This window comes from Danio rerio, chromosome 20, assembly GCF_049306965.1.
Source record: "Danio rerio strain Tuebingen ecotype United States chromosome 20, GRCz12tu, whole genome shotgun sequence".
NCBI lineage: Eukaryota > Metazoa > Chordata > Actinopteri > Cypriniformes > Danionidae > Danio > Danio rerio.
The window spans coordinates 47,502,501-47,528,887 of record NC_133195.1 but is presented as its reverse complement, the minus strand read 5'-3'; the positions used below and the strand labels follow the sequence as shown (position 1 = coordinate 47,528,887).

The 26,387-nt window shown below is 35.7% G+C and overlaps 1 protein-coding gene across 28 annotated transcripts in view; it reads left to right on the top strand.

Annotated features, from left to right (window-relative positions):
* runx2b (RUNX family transcription factor 2b) overlaps positions 1–26,387 on the top strand; it is a 284,262-nt gene that overhangs the window by 57,187 nt on the left and 200,688 nt on the right. The gene's annotated exons all lie outside the window — the stretch shown is intronic.

Here is a 26,387-nt window from a genome sequence, read left to right as displayed (position 1 = left end):
ACATTTGTTACATTGTAAACTCCACTGTTGTCATTAATAAATAAATTAAGTTAATTTAACTTGACATTATTTAAAATACCAAGTTTTGGCATCAACTTAACAAGGTCTGTTTAACTTACTCATTAGACAGCAAAACACTTTAAAATTCATATTTTAAGTTCTCTAAACGTAACATTTTAATTTGTTTAAACGATTCACCATGTCTCTGTTTAATATGATTTGTCATGCTTGAAATTCTGCTTTAAGACTGTGCTGATTGGTCATTATATGATATGATACAAGGCGGTCGTTTATGTTTTTTTGTTTGTGATGCTGAATTTTGCTGAAGCAGCGGCAGGACAGAGGCATTACCTGAACCAATCTGACAAAGTTAAATTAGAAAGTAGATATTTGAACGCTTGTATATATTTCTCTTCATTTACAGTTAAAGTCAGAATTATTAGCCCCCCCTGAATTATTTGCCCCCTGTTTATTTTTTTCCCTGTTTTCTGTTTAACGGAGAGATTTTTTTCAACATATTTGTAAACATAATAGTTTTCATAACTCATTTGTAATAACTGATTTATTTTTGCCATTATGACAGTAATATTTTGACTAGATATTTCTCAAGACACTTCTATACAGCTTAATTCTATACAGATCTATATTACATATAGATCAGTGTAAAGAAGTCTTTTATTTATAAGTGCCTTTAACGACAGTCATGGACACTTTACAGCAGGGGTTCCCAAACGTTTTAGCCCCCAAAATAACAATGCCAGTGACTCATGACTCACCACAGTCACCACAGGCACAATGTTTACAGCTCAAGTCTGTTCTTTGTTTAATTTTGGAGACTACCATGGAAACATCATTTAATAGATTCAATTTAAAATTAAGAAGAAAAAATATATAAATGAAAGTGATATGTAAATAGTCATATAGATGAAGATTTAATAAACTTGATAAACTAAACAGATAAAATAGATGTGCAATAATGGGTAAGTGTTTGATATAATCTTAACAATAAATTTATTAGTAGCATAAATGTCCACTGGTCACATTTAAGACAAAGTGAACGATTTAAATGAATACGCATCCTTGTATGTTTCTGTTAATTCTCTGAATTAGATTAATGGGAGTTCCCAGATTGGTGGGCGAGAGGGGCTTTTTTCAATGTCTACATCAGGTTTGACGTAGTGGTTCATTCTCATCCAGGATCAGTAAACATGCAACGGACTAAGTCATGAGGAGCTGATTAAACTAGGTCAAGATGCGCTTTTTGTGTTATCCTGGCTTTCTTGATTCAACTTTTGTGCAATACTCCTCTGGTACCATAGAATGAATCTTCTGCAACTGACGCCATTGCTTTGCCATTAATCTAATGTAAACACCTCGGGGGTCACAATCCAATGGAAAAAATTAAAAGGCTGATTTTATTTGCTTAATTAAGTGTTTATTTCTATTTGCATATTACATTTATTTGCTTTGTTTTTTAATGTACTTACTAACTACTATTTAAATTAGCTTGTAGGTTATGCATAAACTATGGTAATTCTAATAGTAACTAAATGTATTTGATTTTTGGAAATCACCAAATAGGACCACCAACCCCCTTCAAACACTCCCATTGTCCCGCAATTCCTACTTTAGGAGGAACTGTTTTACAATATATAGCAAATCTTAAAACACAAACATTTTTAAAAAGCATATTAAACCAGCAGATTATAAACCTTTTTTTAAAACTTTAAAACTTTCCCACTATCCGGCCACTTTATTAGGTACACCCATCCAACTGCTCGTTAATCAGCCAATCACATGGCAGCAACTCAATGCATTTAGGCATGTAGACATGGTCAAGACGATCTACTGTAGTTCAAACCAATCATCAGTATGAGGAAGAAAGTTTATTTAGGTTACTTTAAAAGTGGCATGGTTGTTTGTGACAGATGGGCTGGTCTAGGCATTTCAGAAACTGCTGATCTACTGGGATTTGCACGCACAACCATCTCTAGGGTTTACAGAGAATGGTCCAAAAGAAAGAAAATATCCAGTGAGCGGCGGTTCTGTTCACTGTACTCACATGGCCTCCACAGTCACCAGATCTCATTCCAATAGAGTACATTTTGGATGTGGTGGGAGGTGAGATGAGCGTCATGGATGTGAAACTGACAAATCTGCAGCAGCTACTGTGCGTGATGCTATCATGTTAATATGGACCAAAATCTCTGAAGAATATTTCCAGTACCTTGTTGAATCTATGCCACAAAGGATTAAGGTAGTTTTGAAGGCAAAAGTGGATAACCCAGTACTAGTAAGGTGTACCTAATAAAGTGGCCGGTCAGTAGGCAAAAGTGGATAACCCAGTACTAGTAAGGTGTACCCAATAAAGTGGCCAGTCAGTATAAACAAGAATGTTTTTTATCTGATATTTAAATTAGTAATTGTGTCCAGCAGGTTAATATGCAAAGGTTAGGAAGAAAGCAAGATTATATTTTGACCAGTATGTATTTATTAAACTCTTCTGTGAGTTATTTCAGTCATGACTTGGCTTACAGAATTTCAACATAACACAGATCACCAAGAGATGGCGACATTGCACAGACATACATGCGCACAGCCGTCATACTCAATATTTCCTCTTCTAAATGTCCTGTCTGCACTCTTCCTGCTGTTTCAATAGCACTGCGGATGAATTATGTGACAAGGAAGGATGTCTGCGCGTTTGCATGGTACACGGACACGCACCGCTGATTTACGGATATGTTTGAAACTCCTCGATAAATATTTGATGCAGTGGCAGAAGTCAGTGGGAGCTGAAGAGGAGGTGCAGCAGACAGGTCCGAGACCACAGGGAGGAAAACCCATGCGATTGTGTCGGAAAAACAGAGGGAAAAAATGTCAGTTTAGGAGCTGCACACAGTTTTCAAGGCAGGCTAAAGGAGATGGATGAAGTGGTAGCTGAACTGTTTGCATAGGACAAACACAAGACGGGGGTCTGCTTCTAATGATCCCAGGGAAGACGCTGGGCCTACGGGGTCGCGCCAGAGGAATTTTCCTAAAAACACAGACTTCATCCCAGCCCAAGATAGACAGGAAAAGAGCGAACAGAGGAGTGAGGACCCTCCAGAGAGCAGTCAAGTTTTTTTCCAGGAGGGTTTGGCGTGTTCTTGTGGCGCCGGCATGGGTGTTAGCTGACGAGAGGCCGTCATTCCCAGTTGATGTTGCGAACCCGCGTGTTGTTCTACTGAGCCCAAGTTGTGCTGAGTCGTGGAGAGAGAGCGAAGATACAGTTTGCAAAACTGAACCCCAAGAAAATTGAAAAGCTACACTAAAAAATGCTGAGTTCCACACAATCGATTAAAGTTAACGGATTAGTTTTTACAAATTTAAGTGGATTAAACATAAAGGAATTAAGTTGTCCCAAACCAAACCTCAAGAATAGCGTTTCAGCTAATTTAAAATGAGTAGTTTGAATCAACATCATTTTTTTGTGTAGTTAAAAGATGACACATTCAGTTGTGCAGATGTTGAGAGGGGGTGGAGGGATAATATTTTCTGTCTTAGCTCATCATGACGTTGTCATAAATGTAAGCACAAATAAGTCCCACACAAAATGACTAATCAGCTTTCATACATAAGTGACTATTTTCAATGATATATTCATTTTGTATATATAATAAATGCATTACTAGTCATCCTGTGAACTGTTCATTATAAAATTTTCTGTAACACTTTACAATAAGATTGTATTAGTCAATGTTAGTTAATACAATTACTTACATGAACAATACAATGTTTACAGTATTTTTGTTAGTTAACGTTTGTTAATGAAAATATATTGTTAGTTAATGTAAACTCACAGTGCATTACTGTTAACTTGCATGAATTTGGGTGTTAATGCATTAGTAAAAGTTAAACTATTATTATGCCAAGCCATTTTGAACTTTTAAATTAATCAAAAGCCCATACTAGTATCTATTTTCATGTTAATTTTTTAGATACTAGTATCTTTTCCATTAAGTACTAGTACTTATTCATTAAATACTAGTGCCTATTATTTAGATACTAGTGGTTTTTAAAATATACTAGTGCTTACTCGTTACACATTAATTCATTTTAGATACTAGCGCTCAATCATTAGATACTAGTACCTATTAAATAGATACAAGTACTTATGTATTAGATATTAGTATTTAATTATTAAATACGAGTATCTGTTATATAGGTATTAGTACTTAATGATCAGGTACTAGTACTTATTAAACACATACTAGTTCTTATTTATTAGATACTAGTACTTATTTTAGTACTGACCAGTAACTATTCTGTTGTTTCTAGTAACAAAAACAATTACATTGATTTCTATGGCATCTGTCATTGAGATATCCATTCTTCAGTTTTGACTAGTATGTATTCCAGCTAGTATACATTTTATGTACTGGTAGTTAATAATTAGATACTAGTACCTAATTAACAGATACTAGTACTTATGTATTAGATAATAGTGCTTATTCATAAGGTACTAGCACTTATTCATTAGATACACTCTTAGAAATAAAGGTACAAATGCTGTCACTGGGTGGTACCTTTTCAAAAGGTTCACATTTGTACTTGAAGGGTCCATATTGGTACCTCAAAAGTATATATTAGTGTTTAAAAATTTTAAGAGGAACACCTTTGTATTTTTAGGTACTAATATGTACCTTTGAGGTATCAATATAATCCTACTTGGTACAAATTTGTTTCTTTTAAAAAGGTACTATCTTAGTGACAGCACTTGTTCCTTTATTTTTAAGTCTAGGTACTAGTATTTATTCATTTAATGCTAGTTTATATTTAATAGATATAGTGCTTAATAATTAGATAAAAGTGCTTATTAAATAGATATTAGTACTTATGAAATAGATACTACAACCTATTTAAAAAGATACTAGTACACATTTATTAAATACTAGTACGTGTTTGAAATGTTACCAGTAACATTTTTTTTATTTTACTAGTAAAATGTTTAATTAAACTCCACTTCTCCATTTTGACAAGTTGTAACATAAGACCAGTAAAAAAGCAGAACTGATTAATAAAATAAGAATTGTTACTAGTAATAGTTATAAAAGATACTTGTGTCTATTAAATACTAACGAATAACCTCTAGTATCTATTTAATAGTTACTAGTATCTAATAAATTGGTACAAGTGTAAAAAAAAAAAAAAAAAAAAAACTTTCATCCAATTAATAAAAACATGGTAATTATTCATCTAAATTTGTCACTTGACCTAATGAAAAATAAATAATTTGCCTTAATATTTTCTATCTCTATGAGAATAATTTTCTTTTTAATTTTAAAGTCAATTAATTTAAATTCTTATTTTGTTCTAAACAAGAAGATATAGCTTTAATGAAAACAACAACTCCCATATAATGTTCATTCATTCAATTAAAAAAAAAAAATAGGGTAATGGTTTCACATCTAAAATTGATCACTTGAGCAATAATTCGATTTTCACAATTGAATATAAATCATTTACCTTAAACTTAAAATGGACTGAAAAGAAAACCTTTAAGCAGAACTTCATTAATTTTAATTAATAATTTTAAGTGAAAGGGCAAATCATATTGCGCTTCTGTTTAATAGTATGCACTGGCCTTTGTGAATAACCTTTAAAATTTAACATTGATCAAAACAAATATTTCTTAGTTGAGCTCTTATTCAAAAACATTTATATTAAGCTATATTTTGAACTTAATGTATTACTTGAAAAATAAAACAATTAATATTAAACTGAAATCAAAGATACATTTTTAATTGAATTGAAGGTTTTTTTTTTCAGTGTGATCATAATTAGATCATGTTAGTAAATACATCAACTAATGAAACCTTACTGTAAAACGGGACCAATATCCAAAATTTTCTATAGACGTTTAAAGGGAATTTTTTTTTTTCTCAGTTTTTCCTATTATATATTTTTCCTCTTATATCTATTAGTTTGACTGGAATTAAAAGCTTATTTTGATTTAATTTTTTTATTTGTTGGTGTCAATATTATTTGCTCCTTAAGAGATATTATTTTCTGGATTGAGAACAAACCACCTCACTAACTAATATTTTCTTATTATAAGATTCTGCTTTGGCTGCTTAATCATGCAAACACTTGTTTGTAGAGCAAGTAGTTTGACAGTTTTCTGCGTTTTTTGTAAGTTTAAAAAAAATCACAAAAATAAGCGCACTTCCGCATTGAAGATTAAGGTCAATAGACCCTGATTAACCTTTAGTAATTTGACTAGTTAACTGAATTTACATTGTAAAAAAATGTTGCCTGCCTGTAATATTTAAGATGAGTCAAATTACCTTTTCTAGTCATCTAAACTTTGTTAAAATTTAAAAAAAAAACATAAAGTTAAACTTTGTACATCTTAAATATAGATGAAACCAGACTAATTTATCAAAATAAGCTAAAGCAACATAGTGAATAAATAGTGGTCTTGACTTTGTCATTATGTTTTTTACAGAATTTAAATTGCACTTAAGGCTGAATACTAGAATCTTGCAAAATAACTACAATAATTTATATTGTCATCCAAGCAAAGACAAAATAATTTAGTTATTAAAATTAGTTATTAAAACCCATGTCTTAATGTCTAATAAAACAAGAGAAATTTGTGAATAAGTAAAATTTGCTGAAATGTAGCTTATTGTGCAATTAGATTGACTTTTAACAGATTGACAGCACTAATAAAAGGCATAACTTCTAACATTCATCTCCACTTATATGCTTTATCAACCATATATCAATCATTAGCATTCCTCTTATTATAATAAGCTTTCAAAATCTGTGTCAGAGCCTTATTGTGTTTTAACGCAATAATTGACACGAAATGTAAATAACATGTCAGCATTGGCACATTTGCATCATTTAGCATGATTACAGTGCACAATCCATTCCAAACTGACAACGGGCAGAATAATATGAAAATGATGTGAGACATGAAAAAACACACACAAATGCAGTTTGAGGTCTGCCCAGGATTTTTTCATTCATCATGATGACTGACTGATAACATTTTAATGCAGTCAAGTAAGTACTCTGAGGCCAGTTGAGGAGTTATGAAGAACGCAGATGTGTTGTTTTTGTTTTAGCTCCATAGATTTCTTTGTTTGTGATTGACAGGTCTTAATAGGATTATATCAGTGCAGTACCTGTGTTTTATTTAGCTCTTTTTAAACATTCACCACAGCTGTTTGTTTTTACTGTTGCGTTATAGACACATATGAAGCTCTGCTTTTTTCCTCCAACACAGCAAAAATTCTATACCTGTTTTACAGCAAAAGAGAGAACTAAAACTCCCATCTTATACCCCTAAGCTTTTCACAATAAGTGTCAGGTGATGTTGGATCTTTAAGTTAATGTGAAGAAAAGTTATACAAAGCCGAAAGAATTATTTATTCATTAAAAGAATCACACAATAGCACATTCACACTTTTTAGCATCAGGGGAATATTATGCATCATTGTTAATTATCATTTATATATATGATTTACTTATGGATGGATGGATGGATGGATGGATAGATGGATGGATATTAGTCCATCTATTTATGCTAGATAGATAGATAGATAGATAGATAGATAGATAGATAGATAGATAGATAGATAGATAGATAGATAGATAGATAGATAGATAGAGAGATAGATAGAGAGATAGATAGAGAGATAGATAGAGAGATAGATAGATAGATAGATAGATAGATAGATAGATAGATAGATAGATAGATAGATAGATAGATAGATAGATAGATAGAGCAGGTACATTCCGTTTCCACTGATTATTCTTATGATGTTTCAGCAGCTTAATTGAGTTCACCTGTGGTAAATTCAGTTGATTGGACAAGAACTGAAAAGGCATACACCTGTCTATATAAGGGCCCAGGGTTGACAGTGCATGTCAAAGCACAAGTCAAGCATGAAGACAAAGGAATTGTCTGTAGACCTCCGAGACAGAATTGTCTCAAGGCACAAGGCTTGGGGATGGTTACAGAAAATTTGTCTGCTGCTCCTAAAGTTCTAATGAGCACAGTGGCCTCCATCATCAGTAAGTGGAAGATGTTTGGAACCACCAGGACTCTTCCTAGAGCTGGCCGGCCATCTAAGCTGAGTGATCGGGGGAAAAGGGCCTTAGTCAGGGAGGTGATCAATAACCCGATGGTCACTCTATCTGAACTCCAGCATTCTTCTGTGGAGAGAGGAGAACCTTACAGAAGGACAACCATCTGTGCAGCAATCCACCAATCAGGCCTGTATGGTAGAGTAGCCAGATGGAAGCCACACCCAACCTGGAATTTGCCAAAAGGCATCTGAAAGACTCTCAGACCATAAGAAACAAAATTCTCTGGTCTGATGAGACTAAAATTGAACTCTTTGGAGTGAATGCCAGGTGAATCGTTTGGGAAAAAAACAGGCACCGTTCATCACCAGGCTAATACCATCCCTACAGTGAAGCATGGTGGTGGCAGAATTATGCTGTTGGAAATGTTTTCAGCAGCAGGAACTAGAAGAATGCAGCGACGTACAGAGACATCCTGAGAGAAAACCTGCTTCAGAGTGCTCTTGACCTCCGACTGGGGCGACGGTTCATCTTCCAGCAGGACAGTGACCCAAAGCACAACGCCAAAAAATCAAGAGTCGCTTTACAACAACTTGGTGAATGTCCTTGAGTAGCCCAGCCAGAGCCCAGACCTAAATCCTATTGAACATCTCTGGAGAGATCTAAGAATGGCTGTACACTGTTGCTTCCCATCCAACCTGATAGAGCTTGAGAGGTATTGCAAAGAGGAATGGGAAAATTCCCAAAGACAGTTATGCCAAGCTTGTGGCATCATATTCAAAAAGGCTTGAGGCAGTAATTGTTTTCAAAGGTGCATGTGTGTAGAATTTTGAGGAAATAAATGAATGGATAATAAATGTGGAAAAAGTTAAACCCTATGAATACTTTCCGGAGGTATTGTATATACACTCTTCTTCACACACTTGTACACTTTGGCCAATTCAGTTTATTCAATTCACTTGTAGCACATGTCTTTGGATTGTGGGGGAAACAGCAGCACCCGGACGAAACCCCTCATGCAAACTCCACACAGAAATGCCTACTGGCCCAGCCAATGACTCAAACCAGTGACCTTCTTGCTGTGAGGCGACAGTGCCGACCACTGAGCCGCCATGTTAGAGATGAATAAATAAAATATTAATATTTGTATGTTGAAATTTTAAATTTAACTAAAAAAAGAGTGTGATGGAGCAATGTGACAAAAATGGAGCTGATAAATTCATCTGTCATCCAGCGAAAACACATCAAACCCCGTATCGTATGAATAAACACTCCTGTTTACTTAGGGGCTGTCCCAGCAGCTTGAGTTTTTTAATTCGTCCTTGTGCATTTTTACAGATCCATAAATATCCGAACGCGCGCTGCGGTGTAGCATAACAAGGACCAAGAAAAATAATCCCGGGGAAGTCGAGATACAGAGAGCGAGTGTTCGTTTGGAGGGAGAGGAATTCGATTGCTATACATTAATTAAGTCGTGGCTTCTCCAGAATGACAGGTAGGAGTAGCCACCAGAGGACCGTCTGATGACGTGCCAAAACTCCACTGGACGCCCGTGTGTGTGAGTGATTTATGAAGCCCTCAATATGTGAGGGGGTTGTATTCAAAGACTTGTATTTTTAAGCTTGGTACACACATGTGAAGTTTTCGGAGGGCGACTCTCTTTAGAGATCATTTATCCTTTATCACAGTCATGTTGATAACAACCTCCGGTGCACACGAGGCTAATATCTGTGGGGATTCTGGCAGCCGTTGGCTTTCAATGACTTCCAGGGCAAGACACATAAATAAAACAGCCAGTGTTTAGATCCCGCTCAGCCTGCCTTTTATTCGTTTAGAGTACGAGGATGTTAAGCAGGAAGTAATAGCACAGTGTATTGAACCGTTTCCTTCCTGTACAGACAGTGCGCTAATTTGGACTGTCCCATGACACCCAAAGGCCTGTCTGTCCTGGTGCTGCTGCTGTCTGGTTTCTGTGATTTAACGTTTGTTGGGTTTGAATAAAGGATTAATTAAGGAGAAGGTGCAGCAGACTTCAGAAGAGATTGTTAACTTGATCTCATGGGAAAACATATGGATTTTACATTTTGGCAAATTTGTACGATTCATTAATTCATTTTCTCTTGGGCTTAGTCTCTTTATTAATCAGGGGTGACCACAGTGGAATAAACTGCCTACTTATACAGCATATGTTTTATGCAGTGGATGGGAAACACCCAAACACTCCCATTCACTCTCATACACTGTGGACAATTTTTGCTTACCCAATTCACCTATAGCGCTATATCTTTAGACGTGTGGGGGGAAACCCCCTCAAGAAACCCACGCCAACAAGGGGAGAACATGCAAACTCCACACTGAAATGCCCACCTGAGGCTCGAACCAGCGATTTTCTTGCTGTGAGGCGACATCGCTACCCATGTTGTACCTATTTTGTATGATTTTGTATGAAAAATTTTCAGACAAACCAATTTATGAAGGTACTACTCATAACCTGGTCCATCAGCATAACATTTTTTTTATGTTGATTTATATTTTAAGTAAATTTATATAAATTCAACACAACCTCATTGTGAAAAAGTATCCCAGTATACATTTCTGGGCAGCGTAAATGGTGTAGCCACATCGTCATTTAATGAACACTACGGGGCAATATGACGCTATACCTGCTGACTGCTTGACTCCATGTGGACTGCTTTTCCGGTATTAAGTTTGTCTTGTCGCTTGCCTCGTTCGCATGGGAGGAAACCCACACAGAACATGCAAACTCCACACAGAAACACCAATTGAGCCGAGGATCGAACCAGCCACCCAGCGACCTTCTTGCTGTGAGGCGAACGTGCTACCCACTGCGCCACTGCGTCGCCGCAGGTCAATGTTTGCTTTTTAAAACACTATTGGATGGGTTTAGGGAAGGAGAAGAGTGGGTCAGTCAGTGAGTCAGTCAACAGCGGCCTCTTGTGAATTTATGCGGGAACAGCAAGCTCGAATGGCACTCGAGAGAAATTTCAGATCTGAAAATGTGTACACAGCAGCTTCTGGCAAGTGGTGCTCCCTGCAGAGCCATTTGAGGAGAGCTGAGCTCCAGCGAGGAGGAGTTTAAGCTTGAGCTCCACCTTTTTTGCACTTCTTCTACGAGTGATGTCACTGGGGGTAGGGTTAGGGGTGGGGTTGGTGTACGCATTAAAACAGCTTACAGGAGGAGGAGCGACAGCTCATGCTCCCCCTTGCTGGAGCTCAGCTCTCCTCAAATGGCTCTGCAGCGAGCACCCTCTCGCTTCTGGTGGATTTGTAAAAACAAAAACTGCAAAAAAAAAAGCATACCTCGTGGTACGTTATTTGTGATGTCCACAATAAAATATCACAACAAAAGTCTTAAGTTGGTGACCAATGAATATATATAAAGAAATGTATATGAAAAAAATTATATTTATATATTTTACTAGCTTGCCTGTGATTAAATTGAATACTTTTTCACAATTTCTGTTTTTGCTAATGTAATATGCAGTTAGTATGTTGTCTTTTTTTCTGCTTCGTGTACATCAGTGGGAATGCATTGAAAACACATGTACTGCCCTTGTCAGCCACTAATGGATTAATTGAAGACTGAAAGAAAGCTGCTCAGTTTTTCCTGTAATTCATAAAGTGAGTCCAACATAAAATTGCCGTAAGCCATGATGCTTTACTTCAATACAACACTGGAAAGATAATATATAAAGAACAGACATTCATGAGGTGTAAAATCGTAAAGTCTGTCTGGGAAAAGTCATTTTAGTTTTGTAAAGTTGTCAGTAAGACGTTTGTTTGCATAATCCCTGGTAGTTCAGTCGATAATGTTCAAGACCACCTCAGGGACTAAACCAAAATGTAGTTCACTAAAGGTATAACAAAACATACTCCTATTACAGTCTGTTACAAGTAATGGTAATACTAAATTTTGATTACAGTTATCATTTTTTGTGAGTTTTTTTTTGTTTCTAATTGCAGGTTGAATTCAGTGAAGCAGTGGAAATGTTCACTGTAATTATTGTTTTCATTTTCCATGTACTAAAAAAAATCTGATTAGGTCATTTTGTCATATTAATACACCAACGTTTCCATCTAAAAACCCAACGAATGACTCTTCCTCATCTTAAATTAGCATGAAATGGTTATACGATATAAAATGTCTTGTGCCTTTCCAAATGCACTGGCAAATCTGAACTCTGCCAGGACGTGGCTCTTTTACAAGAAAATGCAGCGACCGCAAATTGCGCTCAACAATTCCAGTGCTCCTGGAGCTGACCACTTTAAAAACGTCCCGCTTCAGGATTATAAATGCTGTTTGATGGCTCAGTCATTATATCCCGAGCAGAGGGGGCGTAGTCTGCAGGCGGGTGTCCGCCATCTTGTGGGGTCAGGAAGGGTCGGGGATCTTTTTGATGTGGGCGGGGACTTCAAGCCCCCATCACCACAAGGTTCTGAGGTCTACAACAGGAAGAACACAAGGAGCAGGCCTAATAAAGAGACAATCACATAACTCAGTGTGCAGTCAAACAAGCAGGATTGAAAACATACAGCGTTAAATAGAGCTGGCTAATATTTACAACTGATGTACTGGCTGATGGTCAGTTCAAGATCTCAAATCAAGTTAAATCATAATCAGATTTCCAGGAATTTGTCAAAAAAAAGTGTATTACTCCAGTATACACTGAAATTGCATAAAAATATGTACAAAATTGCAAGCATTTTTTATATTTACACATACTCAGGCAGATTGAATTACAGATTTAAGTTAGCTTGCATCAGTTAATGCAATATTAACATTAACCAAAAGCAATATGTTGCAGCATTCTTGTTTAATCTATTGTTAGTAAACATAATTTTTAATTATTAATTTAGGCCATTTTAGCTCAGATCCAAGAAATAATACTGTGCTTAGCATAATTGAAAACACCCCCTTTTGAAAATTAAATATTTTTAACTATTTCTCAGTGAATATAGGCCATGGTGCTTTTAAACAAAAAACTAATTTATTAAGCTAATATATTTATTGAAATATTATTTTAGTCACCAAACATGTTTAGAAATTGAAAGATAATACAATTAAATCCAAGCAAAATATTGCATTACTACAGCATTTCAAATAAACTTTTACATTTGTTTTGCTTTTTGATCCCCCCCCCCCCTTATATATATATATATATATATATATATATATATATATATATATATATATATATATATATATATATATATATATATATATATATATATATATATACATTTTTTTTTTTTTTTCTATAACATAAATTTGGGTGTACTAGTTTTTAGATCGTTATCGTAAGTTATTTTGTTAGACTAACTTCAGATTTGGCTTCAGGACTAACTAATCTAATGTATATGCGCCAATATAATAATGTGTAGCTTCCTATTAAAAATGTAAATTTAAAAGAGAGATTTGTGAGGGGTGTACTTGTATATGCTTCAGACTATTTATTAATGCATTGTTTAAAGCAAAATGTGCATTTGCTGATGTTGAAATTAATGGAAACTAGGAATAATAAGAAAAGCATAAATAAATTTAATTCTAACTAGAAAACAAATGGAACCTTATCAGAGTTTTGCTCATTATGAATTATATGTGCAATATTGGAAAATATGCTGTGTATTTATAGTTACAAGCTATAAATGTACTGTATTGTGGTTTTATTGAAGAGATATAGTGTTTGATTTTTATAAACTATGCTCATACGTTTTTGGAATATTTGCTAAAGGGGGTTCACCTAAAAATTAAAAATAAGGTAATTTTGAATAATAAAGAAACCTGTTGCCATCTTAGGATTGTCACGATAGTGGAGTTCTGAACCAATCGATACTGAAATTTTATAAACGTCTATTTCCTGCTAACATTTGAGCACTGTTAAGCACCTTTTTAAACAGTGCTTATTTGCCATTTTTCACGTGCTTGACAAAAATGAATGATTGGCCGTGAAGATCATTAGTTCACTGAACTCGCCGTTGTTTATTGAGTGTAGTCACAGATAGAGGTACACTGGAGTGTTTCAAAGTCACGTTGATCAGCTGGTTTGTCTATAAGCTGACATGCAAGCAATCCTCGCGCAATAATCATCACAGTCATTTCTGTTGAGCATGTGAATACAATGGCAAATCAGTGGTGTTTAAGAATACACTCAACAGCGCTCTAATGTTAGCGGGAAATAGGCTTTTTAAAAATTTCAGTGTGGATTGCTACCCAATTCTACCATCATGACGACCCTAGTATGCAGTGCTTAATTTGTAAATGAATAATTTCTGGAAAAAAACCAGGAGGTAAAGGTTTCCGTGACCGATATCCACCAAAAAACTTCAGTTTTCCCAGAATATGACATTTATTAAACGTGCTAAAAAAAAAAAAGAGCATCACATTTCTGAATGGTCTTTTAATATTTTGTGCCATAAAATGTTATAGGTCAGTCATGGATAATAAAATCATGTACAGAGTACCCGCCGGGTTTTAAAAGCATTGAAAAAGTCTTAAATTTGTTAATCTCAAATTAAGGCTTTCATAGCCTTGAATTTGGTACTCAAAGTCTTGCATTTCGTGACAAAGGTCTTATTTTATTCATTTATTTTTGCCTTTCCTAGGATTAAGGTTATACCGTAACAAAATTAACTGTTACTAGTGTAATTAAAAATCCATGCAGCATAACATTGAGTGCACCTCACGCTCCACGTCATTGCAGAAAGCACGAAAGCGTGTGCACCCGTTATTATGGTTACGGGGCAAGGTACAGAACAAGATAGTCGCTAGCCTAGTTCGTCGGCTAAAATTGGAAAGTGGCAAAGGAATCCAAATTACGTGTGGGTTAAGGCTGTGCCAGGAAATGACCACAATGCCTACTGCTGTTGGTGCCAGAAATATTTTAAGCTAGCAACGATAGGTGTTATGCCCCTAGACTCCCATATGAGGGGTGCCAAACACATCGCGTGTAGTACTGCTCGTCTGTGCTAACCACCTATCGTGCGGTTCTGTGCACCGGAGACCTCTTTGGTTTCTTAAACAGCTTTGGCGATAAGTAATGAAGAAATTTCTACATTAGAAGCATTGCCATCACAGCCATGGAACATCATAACTTACTGGGGCTCAACACCAACTCTGCGGGCAGAGGTGATGTGGGTCCTTAAAACAATCTCTGAGCACCACTATTACACATCGATTGAGAACATTACAGAGGTTTTTAAAACCATGTTTCTTGACTCCGAGGTTGCAGCTACATTCTCATGTGGAAGCAACAAAACTGCATGTATTATTTGGATTGGCTCCTTTTATAACTAAAGAACTGACTGACTAGGTCAATTAGGCGGATTTGTGGTTATTTTTGACAAGAGTCTCAATAAGATGACAAAGTAAGCAGTTGGACCTTCATATTCGCTACTGGGTGGACGACTACGCTGTTGCGTATGTATTAAATAAAACTGATAATTGAAATATAATGTTTAATTTAATTCAAGTAGCCCACTTGTACATAATTATTTTCTAGGGTTCAAAATTTATACAGATTTGACATTTTCCCCTCATACCTCTTTCAGAATGGGTACGAAGATGGCATTGAATTTCATTTGAAATGGAATTAAAAAGTTATTAAAAAGCCTTAAATTTTATTTGGAGGATCCTGGGGGTACCCTGCATGTAGCTGCAAACATAAAAACATAAAAACTCTAAGTTCATTTCACTATTATGTGCCAAGCGAAAAATAATTAAATGGCTCTGTCTAATCGACAAGAAGAGCCCACATTTACATCTTCCGTCATGTTTTTTTGATGACTTGATCCATTTGCGCCGTTTCATGTTCTCAAGATCTATTTTGATCAGGCTTATTATCAGATTTACTCATGATTTAAAAAAATGAAAATATGCATGCCTCTGTGCCATTTTGAAAATACAAATATTATTTTGGTAGATCACTATGCCATTAGTTTCTACATACAAAACAATAATCAGCAACCAATAAGAGTGTTTTGTAAACATAAGAAAGTGGATTGGCTGGAAATATTGTTGAGGGCCGTCATTTGCCCCCAATCTCATTAAATCTCATTAATCTTTTCTTGACTGTATAACTTACACATTCTGATTAAATAATGTTTTTCATTTGATTACATTAACAGAGGTGTCACTTTTAAAATGCACACATATAACGTTATAATAAAAGCATTCGATTGCTGTCCTAAAATTTTAAGCTCATTTAGGACAAAATTTGTTGTTTAAAAAAAAAAAAAACACCAAGATCGACATCTTTAGATGTTATTAATATTAATTGTATATGTTTTTTCAAACACGCACACAAAACCCAGACCCGCGTGTACAGAATCCGAAAACATTGTCTATTTATCACCATGAAGCGCTTCAGCTGACAGTCACGCACTGCTATTTGACTGTTATGAGGATTGCATACGAGGGGCGAAGGCACCTGTTATGAAAAGGAAAGGAATCCCGCCGTTTATATATTTCTTTCAAAGAGTTTTCATGCCTTAATTAAATAAAAGCACAGAACAGACTCGTATTTAAGAGCAATTGTGTCCCCTGGTGGTTCGGCGGTATGGCTTGTGTATAGGGAGAATTGGCTCTTTAATGTTTCTTGCCACCTTACAGAGAAAGACTGAAAATATGAGAGAAATACGTGAAAATACCCTTGCAGGATGATAGCGTGATGGAACTGTAAAATACGTGAGAATCCCAGAAAAAACAGGAGGGTTGACTGGTATGACGCAAACATACGCAAGCTTAGGTTTTCACCATGCACAAGTAAATGCCGGATCCATTAAAATTAATACCGGAATGCAAAATACGAATGTCTGACATTTTCTGAAAGGATTTGGCAAGATCCAGCTTAACTTAAGCACTGCTGGTATGTATTTATAGTATAAACAAAAATATAGTAAGATACACTTCAAAAATGCTCTTGTTTCATACACCAATATTTAAAAATGCTTAAGTTTTTCCCTAAAAAACAAGCAAACTAATCCATTAATGGGATAAAAAACCAAAAAAAAACAATTGTATTTCAAAGAAAAACAGTTTTTTTGTTTGCCCCATTTGCCGACTATTTTATATCGGCAGATTAAATTCAAATCTGAACTATATTTCCTTACTCATTTCTCATTGAGTTAAAATTCAGTAGTTGAATTGCCATTTAAAAGACTATTCAGCACTGAGTACTGATGTAAACATGCTCTCACGTCACATTAACAAACTACTATTATGTACTAGATTGCTCACCAAACATGTACAAAGAGCTCCTTGTCAGCAACCCTTACCCAAATGTAAACACTCTAAACATAGAGATGTGATGCTGCAATCATAGTCAATTATCGTCTTGATAGACGCTAGATCACATGATCCGTTATGCATCAGCAGTGATGAGTCTCCAACACGTCACTCTTTCCTGCGTGTTTGGAGGTTCTGACCCCTGGATCCCAGTCAAATGCGTGGGATCAGTAGGTCAGAGGAGGTCCTGTGGGCATAAGACTGGTCTCTTAGGGTTTTATTGTCTGCCGTGAGACGTGCTTCCAGTAAACAGGGCTTTAGTTTGGTAAGTGTGTTATGAGGTCAACATTGGCCAGCTCAGAATAGACGCCGCACAGGCTCGCTTCAGGTTTTCTCTCTCTCTTCTGCTGTTTGCTGTTTGGATGATTTAGTTGACGAAGCGTTTTTTCCTCCACTCGTATGTCTAAATAATAGTTCTCTTGCTTTTCAATCATAGATTGCTGCCATATGCGAGTTAGTTTTTTTCTGTGGCCAAGTACATTTGAGAAATCATTATTTAGTCACTCTTTTATTATCAGTTGTTACCCTGAAACAAGACCAGCATTATGTTTCATGCATATATTTGTGGGAATAGCCAAACACACACTGTATGGGATTTAATTATTTAGTTTTATTCCAAAAATCATTAGAAATTAAGTAAAATATTACACATTTTAACATTAATGGCAGTTTTCTTGGTATTTAGGTTTTTTTTAACTCTTAGACTCTAGATTTTTGTAAATAATTATAATAATGTAATAATTATGTCTATATTATATACTGTTTTTGTGATTTTTGTTTCATCCGTGCATCTATTGGTTTAATTCATCTATCCGTTGTTTTGTTCTGTTTGTCCCGTCCTTTGTTCCATCCGCCTGTGCCATCCATGAGTCGTTCTGTTCCATCCATCCATCATTTCATCTGTCGATCCATTGTTTTATTCTATCCAACCATCCATCTACCCATCTGTTGTTTTGTTCCAACCATCCATCCACCCATCCATTGTTTTGTTCCAACCATCCACCCACCCATCCGTTGTTTTGTTCCATCCATTTAGTTTGTTCCATTCATCCATCCTTTGTTTTGTTCCATCCATTCACCCATTATTTTGTTCCATCTATCTATCCATTCATTCATCCATTTTATTCCTTCCATCCATCCATTTTGTTCTATCCATCCATCCATCCATCCATCCATCCATCCATTCATTCATCCATTTAGTTGCATCCATCCAATCATCCATCAATGGTTTTATTTCATCTATCTATGGTTTTGTTTCATCCATCCATTCATTCATCCATTGTTTTGTTCCATACAATTTGTTCCATCCATTCATTAATTCCTTGTTTTGTTCCACCTATCCATCCACCCATTGTTTTGTTGATTTGTTCTATCCATGCATTTTGTTCCGTCTATCCATTGTTTTTCCATCCATCCATCTTTCCATCTTTTTTTATTTCCATCCATCCATTAATCCATCGTTCTGTTTTGTGCCATCCATCCATCGTTCTGCTTTGTTCCATCCATCCATCCATGCTTTGTTCCATCCTTTTCTCCATCCATCTGTTGTTCTGTTGTTTTCTTCCATCCATCTTTCCATCCATCTATTGTTCTGTTGTTTTCTTCCATCCATCTCTCCCCCCTCCTTTCCCATTTTTTAGTAGTCCAATTTATTTATTAATTAGTTGTTTTCCTTTTTTCTGCCTCTCTTCAACCACCTGTCATATAGATCTATCTTTTCAACATGCATTCATCCTATTTTAATTATAAATAATGTATATTTTGAATAACAAGTGGAGAGTCCATTGCACATTAAACGTTAAACGATTAATTTAAAAAATGAATGTACGGTAACTTCAACAATCTACATTTAGCCTGACATAAAGTACAAAACTGTTGAGAAAGAGATTGGGTGTTTCCTCAAGAATTGCATAATCTTTGTGATTTATTGCGAAGGCCGAGAGAAGTAATTTCACCATAAATCTATTTGAATATCTGTGGGCTCGATCCTTAATAATAGATGATTATCCACTAAACTGCATTAGTGAATATCCAGACCCCCCTCCCTCAAAAACGCAGGGACAAAGGGACTGTTTTTCCCTCTTTTTTTTTTTTTTTTTTTTTTTTTTTTTAAATCATAAATGTTCCCATGTGAAGCAGAGGCTGCGACTAAATGAAGGGTTTTGCGTGGAGATCTGAGAGCTGCAGCAGTGATTGATGGGCCGCTGGAGGTTCAGCTCCTGACAGAAAAAGCTCATCCAGGCTCCATTGGAGATCACAGGGGCCAGAGCAGCTCCTCTTACCCCACACGGCTGAGAAGGAGAGACATCATCATATCAGTCACATCATCCCCACACAAAAAGCTCTATAATGAGGATCTGGAGAACCAGTGAAACCACAGAGAAGAAACTCTTAGTAAAACACCTGGAGAGGTGTATTCTAGGAAAGGTTAGGATGAAGCGCTGAAAAAAAATATTCAATGGATTTACTCATTTATTCAAGGTAAGTGGTTACAAACAATTTATAGGGGCTGAATTTAGGCAAACAAATTAAGTTGAACATTACTAAATTGAATTAGTTTGTTTAAATTCAGCCCATATAAATTGTTTTTAACCACTTGCCTTAAAGAAAATTTGCAAATCAAATGAATCGTTTTGTGTGTGTGTGTGTGTGTGTGTGTGTGTGTGTGTGTGTGTGTGTGTGTGTGTGTGTGTGTGTGTGTGTGTGTGTGTGTGTGTGTGTGTGTGTGGAAAGTAGATATTTGACTTTTAATTAATGGGGACTTAATGATATTAATTCCTTACATTTGTATAGTTCTTTTCTGGACAAAGCGATTTACACATTTTTTGGGTGTTCTCCTCATCCACCACAATCCATCTGGATGACGGGACAGCAGCAATATTGCGCCAGATTGATTGGGGGAGAGAAGACAGAGTGATACAGCCAATTATGATATGGGTATGGTTAGGAGGCCATGATGGACAAAGGCCAGTGGGCAAATTTGGTTTAAGTAAAACTGTTGGATTTGGATTTTTAACAACCACAGAGAGTCAGGACCTCGTTTAACCTCTCATCCGAAAGACGATGCTCACTGAGTAGTATAGAGTCCCCTTTGATATACTGGGGCATAAGGACCCACACAAACCGCAGGTTGAGAAGCCCACTGCTGGTCTCACTAACACCTCTTCTGTCAGCAGCCTAGCTTTTCCCATGTGGTCTCTCATCAGGGAATGACCAGGCACAGCCCTGCTTAGCTTCAGTGGGCGACCGTGTGAGAATTGCAGTGAACTAGTTGCCGACATGTCATGTCCTATTCCATAAGATGTCAAATAAATCTCTGTATGGTGTCCCCTGAATTAAACAGAAACAATTTTACTTAATTATTTAGGATGGTTAGTATGTGAACCCCATTGCCAACTACAACTACATAAAATAAGTTTACTTATGTTTTTTTATTGATAGTTTTCAAAATTAGGGGACTTGTCAACATGTCAAGTCTGCTGCAAGACTTTTATCAGGTATTAAGAAGAGAGAGCATATTACTTCAGTGCTAATTAAACTGCACTGGCTACCCATACAATACCGCATTCCTTACAAGATGTTGCTGTTTATTTTCAAGGTTCTTTGTAGCCTAGTCCTGGAGTATATTGCTAACATACTTAGTCATTGGATTCCCAGTAGAACTCTCCCCTCAAATGATCAGTTGTTCCTTGTTGTTGCACGTTCTTGCCTAATATGTAAAGGTGATAGGGCTTTCTCTGTTGCAACTCCAAGGCTCTGGAATGACCTTCCTCTGTCTGTAAAATCTTCTCCAACACTAGTTTTATTTCAGGGTGTGCTAAAAACTTATTTGTTGTCTTTTGCTTTTAAAAATATCTTGTAAATTTTAGGTTTCATTTCTGTTTCTTATGATTTATTTTCCTAAATAAATTGAGTTGAGTTGGGAACGCGTTCCCTGTTGGGCCAAACATTACTATCTCCCGCTGACCGCCAAGTCACAGGCTTAGTGATTTCTGGTTTTGTAGCCAAAAAGCTGGATAATTGTTATGCAATAAGAAATAGCGTTACTAACCAATGAGTAAACATGTCTGGGTTGTACTTCTACAGAATTCCTTCATAGAAAGAACAGCCAGAAAGGAGAAATTTATGGATTTGTGCTGAATGGTAGCATCATTGACCAACGATAATCTATAGCATCTGTAACTGTCAGAGCAATTGTATACTTTTTATGCGGTTTCTATTCTAATTTGCAGGTTAAATGCAATAAAGGAATTGACAGCGCTAAAGTGTGTGAATTTCTGCTTTTAGATTCGATGTTGGTTTCTTTTGCTTAGATAAATCTTTGCTGGTAGGGAAAATCGATTCGTTCACTTCTGCTGTTTATACTTTGACTTTGCATTGCATTCATTTTTCTTCGACTTATGCAGCAAATGCCCTTACAGAAGCAACCCAGTATTGGCAAACACTCATACAGGGCACCCGCTGTGTAATAATTGACCCCTGGTAAATAAGGGACTAAGCTAAAGGAAAGTGAGCGAGTGAGATGCAAAGATCAAGCAAAAGATACTGACACCACATCTAAAAACCAGAAACTCTGCTTTAACGCTGTCAATAATGAATGAATCGCTGGAAAATATGCATAAGATAGATGTAAACATTGCCGAATTGTAGTTCTGACAGGGATTTGACTGAAAAATGGCTGTGGGTGCAGTACTCTATATGGATCACAAGGGCTCACAATTCACAGTTTGTGATCATATCTCTGTTTCGTTCCGTTGATATGAGATCTAAATATTTGTTGCGGAATACAAAGCAGAGTAGTCGTTTCTCCCGGAAAACTTCTGTAATTTTATCACCAATTTTGATAAAAAATCTAAATGCTGAGGACAATCCCCCACCCACCCCTTTCTCACCAATTTGCTACGGTATGTGAAACACCGGGCCGTCAACATGGATCCAATCGCAGCGTCTGCCTGTACCACGCTTCATAATACAGTTACTAAAACCACAGTACACGGTTCTCAACAGAAACCTCAGCCCCATAAAAATACTCGGTCTCCTGTATTTTTAGGGACAAACGTTGGCAGGTATGTTTGTGAGCCCAATGCAGGAGCACATCAAAGCAATGCTGATATACACCAGCATATTGCTTCTTAACCATAAGTAAAAACGGTGACATTCATTTAGTATTACACCACACAGTGGCAAAAGCTGAACTTTTCTGAACCTTGACCGCCGCACGTGTGTTTGAACAGCTGACGGTGGCCATAGCAATCACAAACGACAGTGGAATGCGAGCTCACAAACGCATTTAGGTCTGTAAACAAAGCGTCACGCATCCTGTTTTCAACGTTGCTTTAGACGTGATATGAGAATATAAAGAGTTAACCAGATACAGTATAAGCCATTACAAGTAACAAAACACAGTAAATACATAATTTGCAAGCTAGATAAAACAAGGAGCCAACCATTTAATCACGCTTGTGAAATGGAGGAAGAAACAGATCCATGAAGTGTGCACTGTAAAGTTTCTGTCAAGCTCTGCAAAGTCCCACACATCAATAGTCTTTTCCGATCCTTCCTTTAACAAATGGCCAACAAATCTCCCTTTGTAAGCATGTAGATAGCTGTAGCACTTGTCAGAAAAGTGACAAAACACCGCACAAGGCTGGGGCTATAATGCTGAGGCATTTTTGCAAAAATAAACTTCTACCACTGACTCCTACTGTTTCATCTTTGGGTAGGGAAAATAACACTATTTTGCCCTCACACTACCAATAATTTCCAGCTGAGCACAGCGTCTTCGCAGCATGATTCCACCAGGGTCTGTTACAGTGTTCTTCTCATTACAGTGTTTATTGGTGGGGCCAGGGGTTTAAATTTTACCGGGTTTGTGCGCGCAACAAATAGGCTGGGCTTAAGTTCCATATCATTGTCACGCCGGCACAGCAAAAGACTCGTTATCAAGAAAATTCACTAAATGCACTATGAGTCGACTCTTTTATAGATTATTCAATTTAAACACAGCACACTTTCAGATTTAAACCCCGGATATTTCACTTAATTTAGAGCTGTGTTATGCACTACATGGAAGGTCATTTTTAAAAACCTGTAGTAGGGGCTCTTTAAGGCCAATTGTTTTTGCAAAACTATCTGTTGTTGCCATTTTTTTCTAGATTAGATTAGATTCCACTTTATTGTCATTACATATGTACAAGTACAAGACAACGAAATGCAGTTTTTATCTAACTAGGAGTGCAATAGCAGCAGATGTAAGATATAAGTGCAATTATAGAAAACTATGAATGATATTTACAGATGGATGTACTATGAACATAACTGACAAGTCATTAACTAGAATCAGAGATTTACAAATAGATAAATGTAATGTACAGGTTGCTATTATTAATCATGTATGTGCAAATAGATATAAACATTCATTCATTCATTCATTCATTTTCCTTTCGGCTTAGTCCCTTTATTAATCTGGGCTCGCCACAGTGGAATGAACCACCAATTTATTCAGCATATGTTTTTTCAATTTAGCGTACTTAATTCACTTATAGTGCATGTCTTTGGACTGTGGGGAAAAGCCTGGAAAAAAACTCACACAAACTCGGGGAGAACATGCAAACTCCACTTAGAAATGCCAACTGACCCAGCCGGGGAATGAACCAGTGACCTTCTTGCTGTGAGGCGATTGTGTTACCCACTGTGCCACCATGCTTAAATATGAACATCCATACAGATAGTTATTCGTCTTTATTGAGAGTCTTCTCTGTGGTACAGAATCAATATTTATATAAATCGCCACAACTTCATAAAACGACACCCTACATTTCTTTCACACAGATGATTCGGTATAAAGCTTATTTGTCAGCGGCACAACAGTGAAATGACTCCTTTGAATGCAAACCATCCGGTTATCTGCTCTGACCCTTAACCACCGTACGGCCATCACGCCGTCAACCATAGAATTACTACCGTACAGTTATAGAACTGTGTATTTTGCTTTATACAGGTCTTGTTTAACATGGAGGGAAGAACCTGGCCTGTAGATTTATTTATTTTAGGTTGTTTCATGTCTTCGTTTGTTGTTTTTGGCTTTTAATTGCTCTTTCCAGTAAAGGGTCAGTGAGTCAACTGATCATTTATGTATAGAAAGATTTTATCTGAAGCTTCTGAATTCCCGTTCAGCGCCGTCTCACCCAAAACATGGGCCTACAGGAAACAAACCCATATACCTACAGTTAAAGTCAGAATGATTAGTTTCGTGAATTATTAGCCCACTGTTTATTTTTTTTCCCCAATTTCTGTTTAACGGAGAGAAATTTTTATCAACACATTTTTAGTTATTTTAGTTAGGCTAGTTATTGTATAATGATGGTTTGTTCTCTAGACTAATAAATTTGACTTTAAAATGGTGTTTAAAAATTAAAAACTGCTTTTTTGTAGTTTAAATAAAACAAATAAGACTTTCTCCAGAGGAAAAAATATCAGACATACTGTGAAAATTTCCTTGCTTTAAGCAATATTCTGGGAAATATTTAAAAAAAGAAAAAATAATAATTCTGACTTCAACTGTACATTGACATTGAAAAAAAAATTATTGCATTTTGTCTGCAAAAATGCATATATACTGAACAGTGGGGGAAAATAAGTATTGATCATGTAATTTTTTCCCCTGGGAAAAATATGTCTTGAGGAGCTGTTGACATGGAATTGAACCAGGTTTTGATAACAATGCAAACATGAAAATAAAGCAAAAAAATAAATAAAAAATGTTGGACTGAAGCAAGCTATATTAATTTACAGTGACGAAGGGAAGGAGGTTGCTGAATGACTACTGAGAGATTTCAGCTGTTTTCTGGACTTTCATTGCCTTTCTACACTTCACTTCATGTGTTCAATACTTTTTATTTCTGTCATTTCATTTTATTACACTTTATTTGTAAACTAATTAGTTTTGTTTTCTTACATGGTTTCTTTGGTTGTTATCAACATCCAGTAAAAAATGTCAAGTCAACACTTGATACACAATATTTGATAGCACAAAAAATATTTCCTTAGAAAAAACAGTGGCCTTAAATATTTATTTCCCCCACTGTATATTTAAGTTTGCATGTATGTACAGTTGAGGTCAGAATTATTCGACCCCGTTATTTTTTTCCTCATTTTGTTTAATGGAGAGAATTTTTTTAAAAACATTTCTAAACAATAGTTTTAATAACTCATTTCTAATAACTGATTTATTTTATCTTTGCCGTGATGACAGTTAATATTATTTTACTAGATATTTTTCAAGACACTTCTATACAGCTTAAAGTGACATTTAAAGGCTTAACTATGTTAATTAGGTTAACTAGGTAAGTTAGGGTAATTAGGCAAGTTATTGTATTACAATGGTTTGTTCTGTAGACTAATGGTTTAAAATAAAATGAAAAAAAAATTTTATTTTAGCCAAAATAAAACAAATAAGACTTTCTCCGGAAGAAAAAATATCAGCAGACATACTGTGAAAATTTCCTTGCTCTGTTAAGCATAATTTGGGAATTATTAAAAAAGGGAAAAAAATAAAGAATTCGAATGGGGGTTTATAATTCTGACTTCAAACTATATGTGTACATGTTTATATACTGTTGAAGTTTCTTTTAGCATTAAATCAAAACCTTTTTATCTTGTTTATATATGTAATTATACCAAGTACATTTTAATCTAAATAATTACACATTGTAATGTCAAAACTATCTATTTAATCACAAATTATTAGTTGTATAATAAATATACCTAAGAAATTGCCCTTTACAAATTTTGCAATTAGTTGCTGTGTTTAGTGAAAAAAAAGCATTACAGATATTACAAAAGTAGCTTTAGAAAACCATGCAACTCCGAATTTTTATTTATTTATTTTTATTTATTTATTTATTTATTTATTTTTCATATGCTCTATTGGTATCTGTTCAGATATATTTATTTACATACATCTCCAAAGCAGTTTGGTTGCCAACATGCTGCTATATAT